Source organism: Schistocerca piceifrons, chromosome 11, assembly GCF_021461385.2.
Source record: "Schistocerca piceifrons isolate TAMUIC-IGC-003096 chromosome 11, iqSchPice1.1, whole genome shotgun sequence".
NCBI lineage: Eukaryota > Metazoa > Arthropoda > Insecta > Orthoptera > Acrididae > Schistocerca > Schistocerca piceifrons.
This window is the reverse complement of record NC_060148.1, coordinates 137517943-137536936: the sequence shown is the minus strand read 5'-3', so window position 1 is coordinate 137536936 and position 18994 is coordinate 137517943.

The window sequence follows — 18994 nt, the reverse complement described above, 5'->3', positions numbered from 1 at the left end:
GAATTAACACAGAAATTGCGACGCTTAGACATACTATGGGTTCTATGACTTCTCCTAAATCGAGTAACGCTTCTATGGAAACGACACGATTTTCGTTTGGGATACGAGTAACTCCTTTCCGATGCACTATTCCTTCTTTACTGCATACCTCGCTCCCTCACATTGACGAATTAACACAGAAATTGCGTCGCTATGAAATACTATGGGTTCTATGTTTTCTCCTTCTAAATCGAGTATCGTCTCTATGGAAACGACAGGATTTTCTTTTGGGATACGACTATCTCCTTTCCGATGCACTATTCCTTCTTTACTGCACCCCTCGCTCCCTCACATTGACGAATTAACACAGAAATTCCGTCGCTATGAAATACTATGTGTTCTATGACGTCTCCATCTAAATCGAGTAACGTTTCGATGGAAACGACAGGATTTTCCTTTGAGTTACGACTATCTCCTTTCCGATGCAACATTCCTCCTTTACTGGATCCCTCGCTCCTTCACATTGACGAATTAACACAGAAATGGCGTCGCAATGAAATACTAAGAGTTCTAAGACTTCTCCTTCTAAATCAAGTAACATTTCTATTTAAACGACAGGATTTCCTTTTGGGGTATGAGTATCTCCTTTCCGAAGAACTATTTCTTCTTTACTGCATCCCTCGCTCCCTCACATTGACGAATTAACACAGACATTGCGGGGCTATGATATACTTTGGGATCTATGACTTCTCCTTCTATGGAAAGACAGGATTTTCTTTTGGTATACGAGTATCTCCTTTCCGATGCACTATTCCTTCTTTACAGCATCCCTCGCTCCATTACATCGACGAAATAACACAGAGATTGCGTCGCTATGAAATACTATTGGTTCTAAGACATCTCCTTCTAAATCGAGTAACGTTTCTATGGTTACGACAGGATTTTCTTTTGGGATTCGACTATCTCCTTTCCGATACACTATTCTTTCTCTACTGCATCCCTCGCTCCCTCACATTGACAAATTAACACAGTAATTGCGGGGCTTTGATATACTATGGGTTTTATGACCTTCTAATTCGAGTAACGTTTCTATAGAAACGACAGGATTTTCGTTGGGGATACGAGTAACTCTTTTCCAATGCACTATACCTTCTTTACTGCATCCCTCGCTCCCTCACATTGACGAATTAACACAGAAATGGTGTCGCTAAGAAATACTATGTGTTCTATGACGTCTCCTTCTAAATCGAGTTACGTTTCTATGGAATCGACAGGATTTTCTTTTGGGATACGAGTATCTCCTTTCCGATACACTATTCCCTCTATACTGCATCGCACGCTCCCTCACATTGAAGATTTAACACAGAAATTGCGTCGCTATGAAATACTATGTGTTCTATGACTTCTCCTTCTAAATCGAGTAACGTTTCTATGGAAACGACAGGTTTTTCTTTTGGGATGTGTGTATCTCATCTCCGATGCTCTATTCCTTCTTAACTGCATCCCTCGCTCCTCACATTGACGAATTAACACAGAAATTGCATGGCTATGAAATACACTCCTGGAAATGGAAAAAAGAACACATTGACACCGGTGTGTCAGACCCACCATACTTGCTCCGGACACTGCGAGAGGGCTGTACAAGCAATGATCACACGCACGGCACAGCGGACACACCAGGAACCGCGGTGTCGGCCGTCAAATGGCGCTAGCTGCGCAGCACTTGTGCACCGCCGCCGTCAGTGTCAGCCAGTTTGCCGTGGCATACGGAGCTCCATCGCAGTCTTTAACACTGGTAGCATGCCGCGACAGCGTGGACGTGAACCGTATGTGCAGTTGACGGACTTTGAGCGAGGGCGTATAGTGGGCACTCGGGAGGCCGGGTGGACGTACCACCGAATTGCTCAACACGTGGGGCGTGAGGTCTCCACAGTACATCGACGTTGTCGCCAGTGGTCGGCGGAAGGTGCACGTGCCCGTCGACCTGGGACCGGACCGCAGCGACGCACGGATGCACGCCAAGACCGTAGGATCCTACGCAGTGCCGTAGGGGACCGCACCGCCACTTCCCAGCAAATTAGGGACACTGTTGCTCCTGGGGTATCGGCGAGGACCACTCGCAACCGTCTCCATGAAGCTGGGCTACGGTCCCGCACACCGTTAGGCCGTCTTCCGCTCACGCCCCAACATCGTGCAGCCCGCCTCCAGTGGTGTCGCGACAGGCGTGAATGGAGGGACGAATGGAGACGTGTCGTCTTCAGCGATGAGAGTCGCTTCTGCCTTGGTGCCAATGATGGTCGTATGCGTGTTTGGCGCCGTGCAGGTGAGCGCCACAATCAGGACTGCATACGACCGAGGCACACAGGGCCAACACCCGGCATCATGGCGTGGGGAGCGATCTCCTACACTGGCCGTACACCACTGGTGATCGTCGAGGGGACACTGAATAGTGCACGTTACATCCAAACCGTCATCGAACCCATCGTTCTACCATTCCTAGACCGGCAAGGGAACTTGCTGTTCCAACAGGACAATGCACGTCCGCATGTATCCCGTGCCACCCAACGTGCTCTAGAAGGTGTAAGTCAACTACCCTGGCCAGCAAGATCTCCGGATCTGTCCCCCATTGAGCATGTTTGGGACTGGATGAAGCGTCGTCTCACGCAGTCTGCACGTCCAGCACGAACGCTGGTCCAACTGAGGCGCCAGGTGGAAATGGCATGGCAAGCCGTTCCACAGGACTACATCCAGCATCTCTATGATCGTCTCCATGGGAAAATAGCAGCCTGCATTGCTGCGAAAGGTGGATATACACTGTACGAGTGCCGACATTGTGCATGCTCTGTTGCCTGTGTCTATGTGCCTGTGGTTCTGTCAGTGTGATCATGTGATGTATCTGACCCCAGGAATGTGTCAATAAAGTTTCTCCTTCCTGGGACAATGAATTCACGGTGTTCTTATTTCAATTTCCAGGAGTGTACTATCGGTTTTATGACCTTCTAAATCGAGTAACGTTATTATGGAAACGACAGGATTTTCTTTTGGGATACGAGTTTCTCCTTTCCGATTCACTATTCCTTCTTTACTGCATCCCTCGCCCCCTCACACTGACGAATTAACACAGAAAATGCGTCGCTATCAAATACAATGTGTTCTATGACATCTCCTTCTAAATCGTGTAACGTTTCTATGGAAACGACAGGATTTTCTTTTGGGATACGAGTATCTCCTTTCCGAAGCACTATTCCTTATTTACTGCATCCGTCGCTCCCTCACGTTGACTAATTAACACAGAAATTGCGTCGCTATGTAATACTATGGGTTCTATGACTTATCCTTCTAAATCGAGTAACGTTTCTATGGAAACGACAGGATTTTCTTTTGGGATACGACTGTCTCCCTTCTGATGCACTATTACTTCTTTACTGCATCTCTCGCTTCGTCACATTGACGAATTAACACAGAAATTGCGTCGCGATGATATAATATGGGTTCTATGACATCTCCTTCTAAATCGAGTAACGTTTCTATGGAAACGACAGGATTTTCTTTTGGGAAATGAGTATCTCCTTTCCGATGCACTATTCCTTCTTTACTGCATTCCTCGCTTCCTCACGTTGACGAATTAACACAGAAATTGAGTCGCTTTGAAATACTATGGGTTCTATGACTTATCCTTCTAAATCGAGTAACGTTTCTATGGAAACGACAGGATTTTCTTTTGGGATACGACTGTCTCCCTTCTGATGCACTATTACTTCTTTACTGCATCTCTCGCTTCGTCACATTGACGAATTAACACAGAAATTGCGTCGCGATGATATAATATGGGTTCTATGACATCTCCTTCTAAATCGAGTAACGTTTCTATGGAAACGACAGGATTTTCTTTTGGGAAATGAGTATCTCCTTTCCGATGCACTATTCCTTCTTTACTGCATTCCTCGCTTCCTCACGTTGACGAATTAACACAGAAATTGAGTCGCTTTGAAATACTATGGGTTCTATGAGTTGTCCTTCTAAATCGAGTAACGTTTCTATGGATACGACATGATTTTCTTTTGGGAGACGACTTTCTCCATTCCGATGCACTATTCCTTCTTTACTGCACTCCTCGCTCATTCACATTGACGAATTAACACAGAAATTGCGTCGTTATGAAATACTATGGGTTCTAAGACTTCTCCTTCTAAATCGAGTACCGTTTCTATGGAAACGACATGATTTTCTTTTCGGAGTCGACTTTCTCCTTTCCGATTCATTATTCCTTCTTTACTGCATCCCTCCCTCCCTCACAATGACTGATTAACACAGAAATTGCGTCGCTATGAATTACTATGTGTTCTGCGACATCTCCTTCTAAATCGAGTGACGTTCGTATGCAAACGACAGGATTTTCTTTTGGGATACGCGTATCTCCTTTCCGAAGCACTATTTCTTCTATACTGCATCCCTCGCTCAGTCACATTTACGAATTAACACTGAAATTGCGTCGCTATGAAATACTATGGGTTCTAGTACCTATCCTTCTAAATCGAGTAACGTTTCTATGGAAACGACAGGATTTTCTTTTGGGATACGACCATCTCCTTTCCGATGCACTATTTCTTCTATACTGCATCCCTCGCTCAGTCACATTTACGAATTAACACTGAAATTGCGTCGCTATAAAATACTATGGGTTCTAGTACCTATCCTTCTAAATCGAGTAACGTTTCTATGGAACGACAGGATTTTCTTTTGGGATACGACTATCTCCCATCCCATGCACTATTCCTTCTCTACTGCTTACCTCGCTCCCTCACAATGACGAATAAACACAGAAATTGCGGGGCTATGAAATACTATGGGTTTTATGACTTCTCCTTCTAAATCGTGTAACGTTTCTATGGATACGACAGGTTTTTCTTTTGGGATACTAGTATCTCATTTCCGATGCACTATTCCTACTTTACTGCATCCCTCGCTTCCTCACATTGCCGAATTAACACAGAAATTGCGTCGCTATGAAATACTATTGGTGCTATGACTTCTCCATCTAAATCGAGTAACGTTTCTATCGAAACGACAGGATTTTCTTTTGGGTTACGAGTACCTCCTTTCCGATGCACTATTCCTTCTTTACTGCATCCCTCGCTCCCTCACATTGACGAATTAACACAGAAACTACTTCGCAATGAAATACTATGGGTTCTATGACTTCTCCTTCAAAATCCAGCAACGTTTCTATGGACAGGTTTTTTTTTCTGGGATACGAGTATCTCCTTTCCGATGAACTATTCCTTCTTTACTGCATCCCTCGCACTCAAGCATTGACGAATTGACCCAGAAATTGAGTCGCTATGAAATACTATGGGCTCTATGACTTGTCCTTCTAAATCGAGTAACGTCTCTGTGGAAACGACAGAATTTTCTTTTGGGATAAGACTATGTCCTTTCCGATGCACAATTCTTTCTTTACTGAATCCCTTGCTCCCTCACATTGACGAATTAACACAGAAATTGCATGGCTATGAAATACTATGGGTTTTATGACCTCCTAAATCGAGTAACGTTCCTATGGAAACGACAGGATTTTCTTTTGGGATACGGGTACCTCCTTTCCGATGCACTATTCCTTATTTCCTGCATCCCTCGCTCCCTCACATTGACGAATTAACACAGAAATTGCGTCGCTATGAATTACTATGTGATCTACGACATCTCCTTCTAAATCGAGTAACGTTCCTATGGAAACGACAGGATTATCTTTTGGGATACTTGTATCTCCTTTCCGATGCACTACTCCTTCTTTACTGCATTCCTCGCTCCCTCACATTGACGAATTAACACAGAAATGGCGTTGCTATGAAATACTATGTGTTCTATGGTATGTCCTTCTAAATCGAGTAACGTTTCTATGGAAACGACAGGATTTTCCATTGGGATACGACTATCTCCTTTCCGATGCACTATTTCTTCTATACTGCATCCCTCGCTCAGTCACATTGACGAATTAACACAGAAATTGCGTCGCTATGAAATACTATGGGTTCTATGACATCTCCTTCTAATTCGAGTAACGTTTCTATGGAAACGACAGGATTTTCTTTTGGGATACGAGTGTCTCCTTTCCGTTGCACTATTCCTTCTTTACTGCATCCCTCGCTCCCTCACATTGACGAATTAACACAGAAATGGCGTTGCTGTGACATACTATGGGTTCTATGACTCCTCTTTGTAAATCGAGTAACGTATCTATGGAAACGACAGGGTTTTCTTTTTAGATACGACTTTCTCCACTCCGATGCACTATTCCTTCTTTACTGCAATCCTCGCTCCCTAACATTGACGAATTAACACAGAAATTGCATGGCTATGAAATACTATGGGTTTTATGACCTTGTAAATCGAGTAACGTTCCTATGGAAACGACAGGATTTTCTTTTGGGATACGGGTACCTCCTTTCTGATGCACTATTCCTTCTTTACTGCATCCCTCGCTCCCACACATTGACGAATCAACACACAAATGGCGTCGCTATGAAATACTGTGGGTTCTATGACCACTCCTTCTAAATCGAGTAAAGTTTATATGGAAACGACAGGATTTTCTCTTGGGATGCGAGTATCTCCACTCCGATGCACTATTCCTTCTTTACTGCATTCCTCGCTTCCTCACATTGACGAATTAACACAGAAATTGAGTCGCTATGAAATACTATGGGTTCTATGACTTCTCCAACTAAATCGAGTAACGTTTCTATGGAAACGACATGATTTTCTTTTGGGAGAAGACTTTCTCCTTCCCGATGCATTATTCCTTCTATACTGCATTCCTCGCTCCCTCACATTGAGGAATTAACACAGAAATTGCTTCGCTGTGAGATACTATGGGTTCTATGACATCTCCTTCTAAATGGAGTAATGTTTCTATGGAAACGACAGGATTTTCTATTGGGATACGACTATCTCCTTTCCGATGCACTATTCCTTATTTCCTGCATCCCTCGCTCCCTCACATTGACTAATTAACACAGAAACTGCGTCGCTATGAATTACTATGTGATCTACGACATCTCCTTCTAAATCGAGTGACGTTCCTATGGAAACGACAGGATTTTCTTTTGGGATACGTGTATCTCCTTTCCGATGCACTACTCCTTCTTTACTGCATCCCTCGCTCCCTCACATTGACGAAATAACACAGAAATTGCGTCGCTATGAAATACTATGTGTTCTATGGTATCTCCTTCTAAATCGAGTAACGTTTCTATGGAAACGACAGGATTTTCCTTTGGGATACGACTATCTCCTTTCCGATGCACTATTTCTCCTATACTGCATCCCTCGCTCAGTCACATTGGTGAATTAACACAGAAATTGCGTCGCTATGAAATACTATGGGTTCTATGACATCTCCTTCTAATTCGAGTAACGTTTCTATGGAAACTACAGGATTTTCTTTTGGAATACGAGTGTCTCCTTTCCGTTGCATTATTCCTTCTTTACTGCATCCCTCGCTCCCTCACATTGACGAATTAACACAGAAATGGCGTTGCTGTGACATACTATGGGTTCTATGACTTCTCTTTCTAAATCGAGTAACGTATCTATGGAAACGACAGGGTTTTCTCTTTAGATACGACTTTCTCCATTCCGATGCACTATTCCTTCTTTACTGCAATCCTCGCTCCCTCACATTGACGAATTAACACAGAAATTGCATGGCTATGAAATACTATGGGTTTTATGACCTTGCAAATCGAGTAACGTTCCTATGGAAACGACAGGATTTTCTTTTGGGATACGGGTACCTCCTTTCTGATGCACTATTCCTTCTTTACTGCATCCCTCGCTCCCACACATTGACGAATCAACACACAAATGGCGTCGCTATGAAATACTATGGGTTCTATGACTACTGCTTCTAAAACGAGTAACGTTTGTATGGAGAAGACAGGATTTTCCTTTGGGATACGACGACTTCATTTCCGATGCACTATTCCGTCTTTACTGCATCCCTTGCTCCCTCACATTGACGAAGTAACACAGAAATTGCGTCGTTATGAAATACTATGTGTTCTAAGACTTCTCCTCCTAAATCGAGTAACGTCTCTATGGAAACGACAGGATCTTCTATTGGGATACGACTATCTCCTTTCCGATGCACTATTCGTTCTTTACTGCACCCCTCGCTCCCTCACATTAACGAATTAACATAGAAATTGCGTCGCCATGAAATACTATGGGTTCTATGACATCTCATTCTAAATCGAGTAACGTTTCTATGTAAACGACAAGATTTTCTTTTGGGATACGACTATTTCCTTTCCGATGCACTATTCCTTCTTTACTGCACTCCTCGGTCCCTCACATTGACGTATTAACACAGAAATTCCGTCGCTATGATATACTATGTTTTGTATGACATCTCCTTCTAAATCAAGTGACGTTTATATGGAAACGACAGGATTTTTTTTGGGATACGAGTTTCTCCATTCCGATGCACTATTCCTTCTTTACTGCATTCCTCGCTTCCTCACATTGACGAATTAACACAGATATTGCGTCGCTATGAAATACTATGGGTTCTATGACTTCTCCTTCTAAATCGAGTAATGTTTCTATGGAAACGACATGATTTTCTCTTGGGAGACGAGTTTCTCCTTTCCGATGCATCATTCCTACTTTACTGCATCCCTCGCTCCCTCACATTGACGAATTAACACAGAAATTGCGTCGCAATGAGATACTATGTGTTCTATGACATCTCCTTCTACTTCGAGTAACGTTTCTATGGAAACGACAGGATTTTCTTTTGGGATATGACTATCTTCCTTCCGATGCACTATTCCCTCTTTACTGCATCCCTCGCTCCCTCACATTGACGATTTAACACAGAAATTGCGTCGCTATAATATACTATGGGTTGTATGACATCTCCATCTAAATCAAGTGACGTTTATATGGAAACGACAGGATTTTTTTTGGGATACGAGTATCTCCATTCCGATCCACTATTCCTTCTTAACTGCATTCCTCGCTTCCTCACATTGACGAATTAACACAGATATTGCGTCGCTATGAAATACTATGGGTTCTATGACTTCTCCTTCTAAATCGAGTAACGTTTCTATGGAAACGACATGATTTTCTCTTGGGAGACGAGTTTCTCCTTTCCGATGCACCATTCCTTATTTACTGCATCCCTCGCTCCCTCACGTTGACTAATTAACACAGAAATTGCGTCGCTATGAAATACTGTGTGTTCTATGACTTCTCCTTCTAAATCGAGTGATGTTCCTATGGAAACGACAGGATTTTCTTTTGGGATACGTGTATCTCCTTTCCGATGCACTACTCCTTCTTTACTGCATCCCTCGCTCCCTCACATTGACGAAATAACACAGAAATTGCGTCGCTATGAAATACTATGTGTTCTATGGTATCTCCTTCTAAATCGAGTAACGTTTCTATGGAAAAGACAGGATTTTCCTTTGGGATACGACTATCTCCTTTCCGATGCACTATTTCTCCTATACTGCATCCCTCGCTCAGTCACATTGGTGAATTAACACAGAAATTGCGTCGCTATGAAATACTATGGGTTCTATGACATCTCCTTCTAATTCGAGTAACGTTTCTATGGAAACTACAGGATTTTCTTTTGGAATACGAGTGTCTCCTTTCCGTTGCACTATTCCTTCTTTACTGCATCCCTCGCTCCCTCACATGGACGAATTAACACAGAAATGGCGTTGCTGTGACATACTATGGGTTCTATGACTTCTCTTTCTAAATCGAGTAACGTATCTATGGAAACGACAGGGTTTTCTCTTTAGATACGACTTTCTCCATTCCGATGCACTATTAATTCTTTACTGCAATCCTCGCTCCCTCACATTGACGAATTAACACAGAAATTGCATGGCTATGAAATACTATGGGTTTTATGACCTTGCAAATCGAGTAACGTTCCTATGGAAACGACAGGATTTTCTTTTGGGATACGGGTACCTCCTTTCTGATGCACTATTCCTTCTTTACTGCATCCCTCGCTCCCACACATTGACGAATCAACACACAAATGGCGTCGCTATGAAATACTATGGGTTCTATGACTACTCCTTCTAAAACGAGTAACGTTTGTATGGAGAAGACAGGATTTTCCTTTGGGATACGACGACTTCATTTCCGATGCACTATTCCGTCTTTACTGCATCCCTTGTTCCCTCACATTGACGAAGTAACACAGAAATTGCGTCGTTATGAAATACTATGTGTTCTAAGACTTCTCCTCCTAAATCGAGTAACGTCTCTATGGAAACGACAGGATCTTCTATTGGGATACGACTATCTCCTTTCCGATGCACTATTCGTTCTTTACTGCACCCCTCGCTCCCTCACATTAACGAATTAACATAGAAATTGCGTCGCCATGAAATACTATGGGTTCTATGACATCTCATTCTAAATCGAGTAACGTTTCTATGTAAACGACAAGATTTTCTTTTGGGATACGACTATTTCCTTTCCGATGCACTATTCCTTCTTTACTGCACTCCTCGGTCCCTCACATTGACGTATTAACACAGAAATTCCGTCGCTATGATATACTATGTTTTGTATGACATCTCCTTCTAAATCAAGTGACGTTTATATGGAAACGACAGGATTTTTTTTGGGATACGAGTTTCTCCATTCCGATGCACTATTCCTTCTTTACTGCATTCCTCGCTTCCTCACATTGACGAATTAACACAGATATTGCGTCGCTATGAAATACTATGGGTTCTATGACTTCTCCTTCTAAATCGAGTAATGTTTCTATGGAAACGACATGATTTTCTCTTGGGAGACGAGTTTCTCCTTTCCGATGCATCATTCCTACTTTACTGCATCCCTCGCTCCCTCACATTGACGAATTAACACAGAAATTGCGTCGCAATGAGATACTATGTGTTCTATGACATCTCCTTCTACTTCGAGTAACGTTTCTATGGAAACGACAGGATTTTCTTTTGGGATATGACTATCTTCCTTCCGATGCACTATTCCCTCTTTACTGCATCCCTCGCTCCCTCACATTGACGATTTAACACAGAAATTGCGTCGCTATAATATACTATGGGTTGTATGACATCTCCATCTAAATCAAGTGACGTTTATATGGAAACGACAGGATTTTTTTTGGGATACGAGTATCTCCATTCCGATCCACTATTCCTTCTTAACTGCATTCCTCGCTTCCTCACATTGACGAATTAACACAGATATTGCGTCGCTATGAAATACTATGGGTTCTATGACTTCTCCTTCTAAATCGAGTAACGTTTCTATGGAAACGACATGATTTTCTCTTGGGAGACGAGTTTCTCCTTTCCGATGCACCATTCCTTATTTACTGCATCCCTCGCTCCCTCACGTTGACTAATTAACACAGAAATTGCGTCGCTATGAAATACTGTGTGTTCTATGACTTCTCCTTCTAAATCGAGTGACGTTCCTATGGAAACGACAGGATTTTCTTTTGGGATACGTGTATCTCCTTTCCGATGCACTACTCCTTCTTTACTGCATCCCTCGCTCCCTCACATTGACGAAATAACACAGAAATTGCGTCGCTATGAAATACTATGTGTTCTATGGTATCTCCTTCTAAATCGAGTAACGTTTCTATGGAAACGACAGGATTTTCCTTTGGGATACGACTATCTCCTTTCCGATGCACTATTTCTCCTATACTGCATCCCTCGCTCAGTCACATTGGTGAATTAACACAGAAATTGCGTCGCTATGAAATACTATGGGTTCTATGACATCTCCTTCTAATTCGAGTAACGTTTCTATGGAAACTACAAGATTTTCTTTTGGAATACGAGTGTCTCCTTTCCGTTGCACTATTCCTTCTTTACTGCATCCCTCGCTCCCTCACATGGACGAATTAACACAGAAATGGCGTTGCTGTGACATACTATGGGTTCTATGACTTCTCTTTCTAAATCGAGTAACGTATCTATGGAAACGACAGGGTTTTCTCTTTAGATACGACTTTCTCCATTCCGATGCACTATTAATTCTTTACTGCAATCCTCGCTCCCTCACATTGACGAATTAACACAGAAATTGCATGGCTATGAAATACTATGGGTTTTATGACCTTGCAAATCGAGTAACGTTCCTATGGAAACGACAGGATTTTCTTTTGGGATACGGGTACCTCCTTTCTGATGCACTATTCCTTCTTTACTGCATCCCTCGCTCCCACACATTGACGAATCAACACACAAATGGCGTCGCTATGAAATACTATGGGTTCTATGACTACTCCTTCTAAAACGAGTAACGTTTGTATGGAGAAGACAGGATTTTCCTTTGGGATACGACGACTTCATTTCCGATGCACTATTCCGTCTTTACTGCATCCCTTGTTCCCTCACATTGACGAAGTAACACAGAAATTGCGTCGTTATGAAATACTATGTGTTCTAAGACTTCTCCTCCTAAATCGAGTAACGTCTCTATGGAAACGACAGGATCTTCTATTGGGATACGACTATCTCCTTTACGATGCACTATTCGTTCTTTACTGCACCCCTCGCTCCCTCACATTAACGAATTAACATAGAAATTGCGTCGCCATGAAATACTATGGGTTCTATGACATCTCATTCTAAATCGAGTAACGTTTCTATGTAAACGACAAGATTTTCTTTTGGGATACGACTGTTTCCTTTCCGATGCACTATTCCTTCTTTACTGCACTCCTCGGTCCCTCACATTGACGTATTAACACAGAAATTCCGTCGCTATGATATACTATGTTTTGTATGACATCTCCTTCTAAATCAAGTGACGTTTATATGGAAACGACAGGATTTTTTTTGGGATACGAGTTTCTCCATTCCGATGCACTATTCCTTCTTTACTGCATTCCTCGCTTCCTCACATTGACGAATTAACACAGATATTGCGTCGCTATGAAATACTATGGGTTCTATGACTTCTCCTTCTAAATCGAGTAATGTTTCTATGGAAACGACATGATTTTCTCTTGGGAGACGAGTTTCTCCTCCCCGATGCATCATTCCTACTTTACTGCATCCCTCGCTCCCTCACATTGACGAATTAACACAGAAATTGCGTCGCAATGAGATACTATGTGTTCTATGACATCTCCTTCTACTTCGAGTAACGTTTCTATGGAATCGACAGGATTTTCTTTTGGGATATGACTATCTTCCTTCCGATGCACTATTCCCTCTTTACTGCATCCCTCGCTCCCTCACATTGACGATTTAACACAGAAATTGCCTCGCTATAATATACTATGGGTTGTATGACATCTCCATCTAAATCAAGTGACGTTTATATGGAAACGACAGGATTTTTTTTGGGATACGAGTATCTCCATTCCGATCCACTATTCCTTCTTAACTGCATTCCTCGCTTCCTCACATTGACGAATTAACACAGATATTGCGTCGCTATGAAATACTATGGGTTCTATGACTTCTCCTTCTAAATCGAGTAACGTTTCTATGGAAACGACATGATTTTCTCTTGGGAGACGAGTTTCTCCTTTCCGATGCACCATTCCTTATTTACTGCATCCCTCGCTCCCTCACGTTGACTAATTAACACAGAAATTGCGTCGCTATGAAATACTGTGTGTTCTATGACTTCTCCTTCTAAATCCAGTAACGTTTCTATGGAAACGACAGGATTTTTTTTGGGATACGAGTATTTCCTTTCCGATGCACTATTCCTTCTTTACTGCATCCCTCGCTCCCTCACATTGACGAATTAACACAGAAATTGCGTCGCTGTGCATACAATGTGTTCTATGACATTTCCTTCTGAATCGAGTAACGTTTCTATGGAAACGACAGGATTTTCATTTGGGATACGACTATCTACATTCCGATGCACTATTCCTTCTAAACCGCATCCCTCACTCCCTCACGTTGACGAATTAACACAGAAATGGCGTCGCTATGAAATACTATGGGTTCTATGACTTCTCTTTCTAAATCGAGTAAAGTATCTAAGGAAACGACAGGGTATTCTTTTTAGATTCGAGTCTCTCCTTTCCGATGCACTATTCCTTGTTTACTGCATCCCTCGCTCCCTCACATTGACGGATTAACACACGAATTGCGTCGGTTTGAAATACTTTGTATTCTATGAGACCTCCTTCTAAATCGAGTAACGTTTCTATGGAAACGCGAGGATTTTCTTTCGGGATACGAGTATCTCTTTTCCGATGCACTATTCCTTCTTTACTGCATCCCTCGCTCCCTCAAATTGACGGATTAACACACGAATTGCGTCGCTTTGAAATACTATGTATTCTTTGACACCTCCTTCTAAATCGAGTAACGTTTTTATGGAAACGAAAGGATTTTCATTTGGGATACGAGTATTTCTTTTCCGATGCACTATTCCTTCTTTACTGCATTCCTCGCTCCCTCACATTAACGAATAAAAACAGAAATTGCGGGGCTATGAAATACTATGGATTTTATGACTTCTCCTTCTAAATCCAGCAACGTTTCTATGGAAACGCAGGTTTTTCTTTTGGGATACGATTATCTCCTTTCCGAAGCGCTATTCCTTATTTACTGCATCCCTCGCTCCCTCACATTCACTAATTAACACAGAAATTGCGTCGCTATGAAATACTATGGGTTCTATGACTTATCCTTCTAAATCGAGTAACGTTTCTATGGAAACGACAGGATTTTCTTTTGGGATACGACTATTTCCTTTCCGATGCAGTATTCCATATTTACTGCTTCCCTCGCTCCCTCACATTGACGAATTAACACAGAAACTACTTCGCAATGAAATACTATGGGTTCTATGACTTCTCCTTCTAAATCCAGCAACGTTTCTATGGAAACGACAGGTTTTTCTTTTTGATACGAGTATCTCCTTTCCGATGCACTACTCCTTCTTTATTGCATCCCTCGCTCCCTCGCATTGACGAATTAACGCAGAAATTGAGCCGCTATTAAATACTATGCGTTCTAAGACTTCTCCTTCTAAATTGATTAGCGTTTCTATGGAAACGAAATGATTTTCTTTTGGGAGACAACTTTCTCCTTTCCATTGCACTATTCCCTCTTTACTGCATCCCTCGCTCCCTCACATTGTCGAATCAACACAGAAATGGCGTCGCTATGAAATACTATGGGTTCTATGACTACTCCTTCTAAATCGAGTAACGCTTGTATGGAGAAGACAGGATTTTCCTTTCGGATACGGCGATCTCCTTTGAGATGCACTATTCCCTCTTTACTGTATCCTTCGCTCCCTCACATTGACGAATTAACACAGAAATTGCGTCGTTACGAAATACTATGGGTTCTAAGGCTTCTCCTTCTAAATCGAGTAACCTCTATGGAAACAACAGGATTTTCTTTTGGGATACGACTATCACCTTTCCGATGCACTATTCCTTCTTTACTGCACCCCTCGCTCCCTCACATTGACGAATGAACACAGAAATTGCGTCGTTATAAAATACTATGGGTTCTATGACATCTCCTCCTAAATCGAGTAACGTTGCTAACGAAACGACAGGATTTTCTTTTGGGATACGAGTATCTCCATTCCGATGCACTATTCCTTCTTTACTGCATCCCACGCTCCTTCACATTGACGAATTAACACAGAAATTGCGTCACTATGAAATACTATGGGTTCTATGACATCTCCTTCTAAATCGAGTAACGTTTCTATGGAAATGACAGGTTTTTCTTTTGGGATACGAGTATCTCCTTTTCGTAGCACTATTCCTTCTTTACTGCATCCCTCGCTCCCTCACATTGACGAATTAACACAGAAATGGTGTCGCTATGAAATACTGTGAGTTCTATGACGTCTCCTTCTAAATCGAGTAACGTTTCTATGGAAACGACAGGATTTTGCTTTGAGATACTGTAATCTCCCCACGGAAAATTACCCTCAACCAAGCAATAATTAATAACGGTCAACCAAATCATCCACATGTATTTACGTTTGAAAAGTATCTGATCTGATTTTCTACTAATATATGCGCCGACAGCTCGTCGACGTCAAGGTATTTTTCTAGTACGTTTATTCTTTGGAACAACAGAGGTATAGAAATGTATGCTCCATTGTTATTATAGAGAGAGAGAGGAACAGCTTCGGAAGTATCGGTTGGAAGATTGTCCGATTGCAAAAGAGATTTATTTACTCTTCTTCGCGCTAAAGCGAGCTAGGAAAGTATGTGCCGCTAGCGTGATAGATAAAGAGAAAGAAAAACCTGTAAAAGAAATTACATGAGACTTGGAACCAACAGAAACGGAACATGTACGGAAATGGATTCAATATACAATTTTCCTCAGAAATAAGGTTTGTGACCATTTTATTGTAGAGTGAATGACGAATGAGTTCTCTGTCTGAACCATTGATGATTGTCTGGGCTCTGTAATTAATTGGGAAGTTTCAGCTGTGACGAAGAGAGCCTGCAATCTCTGAGTTTTTTGAAATCGTCCAAAAAGGCTTCGTCCACATCTGAAATTTTAGATCTGTCGTAAACTGAACGAATTGTTTAAACGATCGATTTTCCCAACTGAATGCAGCGCTTAATAATAATAACAAATGTAAAGATCTTTTCTAGCAAGCCAGCCGCTGAATATTAAGACGAAGGGCTCCACCAGAGATTCTACTAGGCTGATTTCACGTAAATAATATATTTAAACCGTACACAGATAAAGGACAGAGAAAGAGAGAGAGAGAGAGAGAGAGAGAGAGAATCCTCCATTAGTTTAATTGTTTCTCTGTCTTTTCACGGATCAGCCTAACTAGAAAACACGAAGCCCTGACTTTATTTTACCGATTTATGTGTGAGAGGGAAAGAGCGATAAAGGCGACAGATACACTTCTGTACAGACAAAACATTACACCAAGTTAGCGGCAAGCTGCATTCACATAGACTTTCATCATTTACAAAAGCAGAGTAGAATTCATTATAATGGCAATCCGTGACAGGACACGTTTTTGGACGTTGTTAAAATAATTTTGTTCTCTGTTTCATGTGAACTACGACGAGACAACTTAACTTGGACTAAAGTAGTAATACTCGCAGACCTATTAAGTGGATCCACAAATAAAAGCAGCACGCTGGGCGCAGGGAAATGGCCAGATCTATAATTTTTTATTAAAGCTTGCCAGTATTGTGGAAGTAGACGTAGATTTGAATGTTTATTAATTGTGCTTAGCCAGACGTAGTTTGATTGACCTGCCCTAGTTGCATTTACCTGTATAAGTACTATAAGAAAGTAGCCACAGAAGTATTCTTGTGTGAAGGGAGATATATATATATATTGACTGTAGAACATTTATATGGTTTTAACTAGGGCAATGTTTAAGGTGAGTCAAGCAGAGCAGAGCAACACGCTACAGCCTTCAGCTGTGAGCACGGATAATAGTGATGTAGTAAGAAGTGTTGTAGAACCGATCGCTACAGATAGTGCAATAGAACGCCCGGTGGACACGGCTGGAGATGTAACAGGAAGTATGCAACATGTATTAGATCCATTAGTAATTATCATGAGACAGATGCAGATGATAACCGAGAGCATGAATAATTTGAAAACCGACATTAATGCGAAGTTAGCCTCAGTTACCGAGGGGCAAAATGATTTGAATGCGAAATTAGCCTCAGTTACTGAGGGGCAGGAAAATCTGAAAGCTGAGATTAAGCAGCAGTTACATGACAGTTTTTCCGAATTAGAGCAGCGGATAGAGGCGAAGACAAAGGAACTTAAAGATCAGGCCGAAGAGACGAAACGAAAATTAACTGCACAAATAGAATTGGTTAAAGCTCAATGTGAGGAATCTACTCAACGCGTACGTGTAGAAATGAAGGAGTATGTGGCTATTAAGATAGATACCGTACGGGAACAGGTGGAAATGGTTCCGCAATTAGTACAAAAGCAAGATGCCATGTTATGTGCAATTGCGCAACTTCCTGGATTGGCACGTACGCAGACGAACCTAAAGGAAAGTGTTGAACATCTGACCGAACGTCAAGACGTCATAGACCACCAAATTAATGTATTAACGGGTAAATTATCCGAAATCACATTAGAAAACAAAAGGCTAATGTGTGAAAACGTTGAGCAAAATGTTAAAGCAGCATTCCAGAGTCTATGCGGCAAACAGGAAGAGAATTTGTTTGCGAAAGGACTTGAGGAAGTGCGACAGCAGTTAGGTGCTGATTTCGAGCATTGGAAACAAACGATAGAAGAGTCGATACGCGTTTCACAACAAGGCTCAGAACAAATGAATACCGGCCAGCAGCAGAAGTTGGCAGCGTCTGTAGAGCCAGTTACTGCACATTCGCACGCGATACCGACTTGTGTGAGTAACTCGAATATTAAATTGCCACGAGCTAGTTGTTCGCGTGAAGTTTTATCTGACGGAGATTACGAAAGCCTTTGCCATGCCGAAGAAAAAATGATAAAGCATCGGCAATTCCAGATTTTTAACACTGGCAAAAGGGGGGTCCATCCGACTGTTTTTATCCGAAGTTTTAGAGGAGTGCTACCCAGAAATTGGTCGGAGTGGCAGAAAAGCAGTTTCGTGACTGGGTATATACAAGGTTCGGGGGCGATCTGGGCCTCGGACATGACTTCTGTTTGCTCGACATATGACGATTTTGAGAAAGCGTTTTTAGCAAAATTCTGGTCTGAAGGGGTACAGGAACGCCTAAGGCAGGAGGTGCTCTACCCAGAGCCTTTCTCTTTTTCAAAAGGAAGCCTTAGGGAGTATTTTGAAAAATATATAAACAAAACTAGATATTGGGACAGACCTATGCCTTTGCCAGACATAATAAACATACTTAAGGCAAGATTACCAACTAACATCCGGAATCAATTAATTTACGGGAACGATAAAAACTTGGAGTCGTTCCTCACGACGTTAGACCATATAGACATTATAGAAGAGAGCCACCAGAAAGCCCATAACAACAGATTCCAATATAGGGAGATAGAAC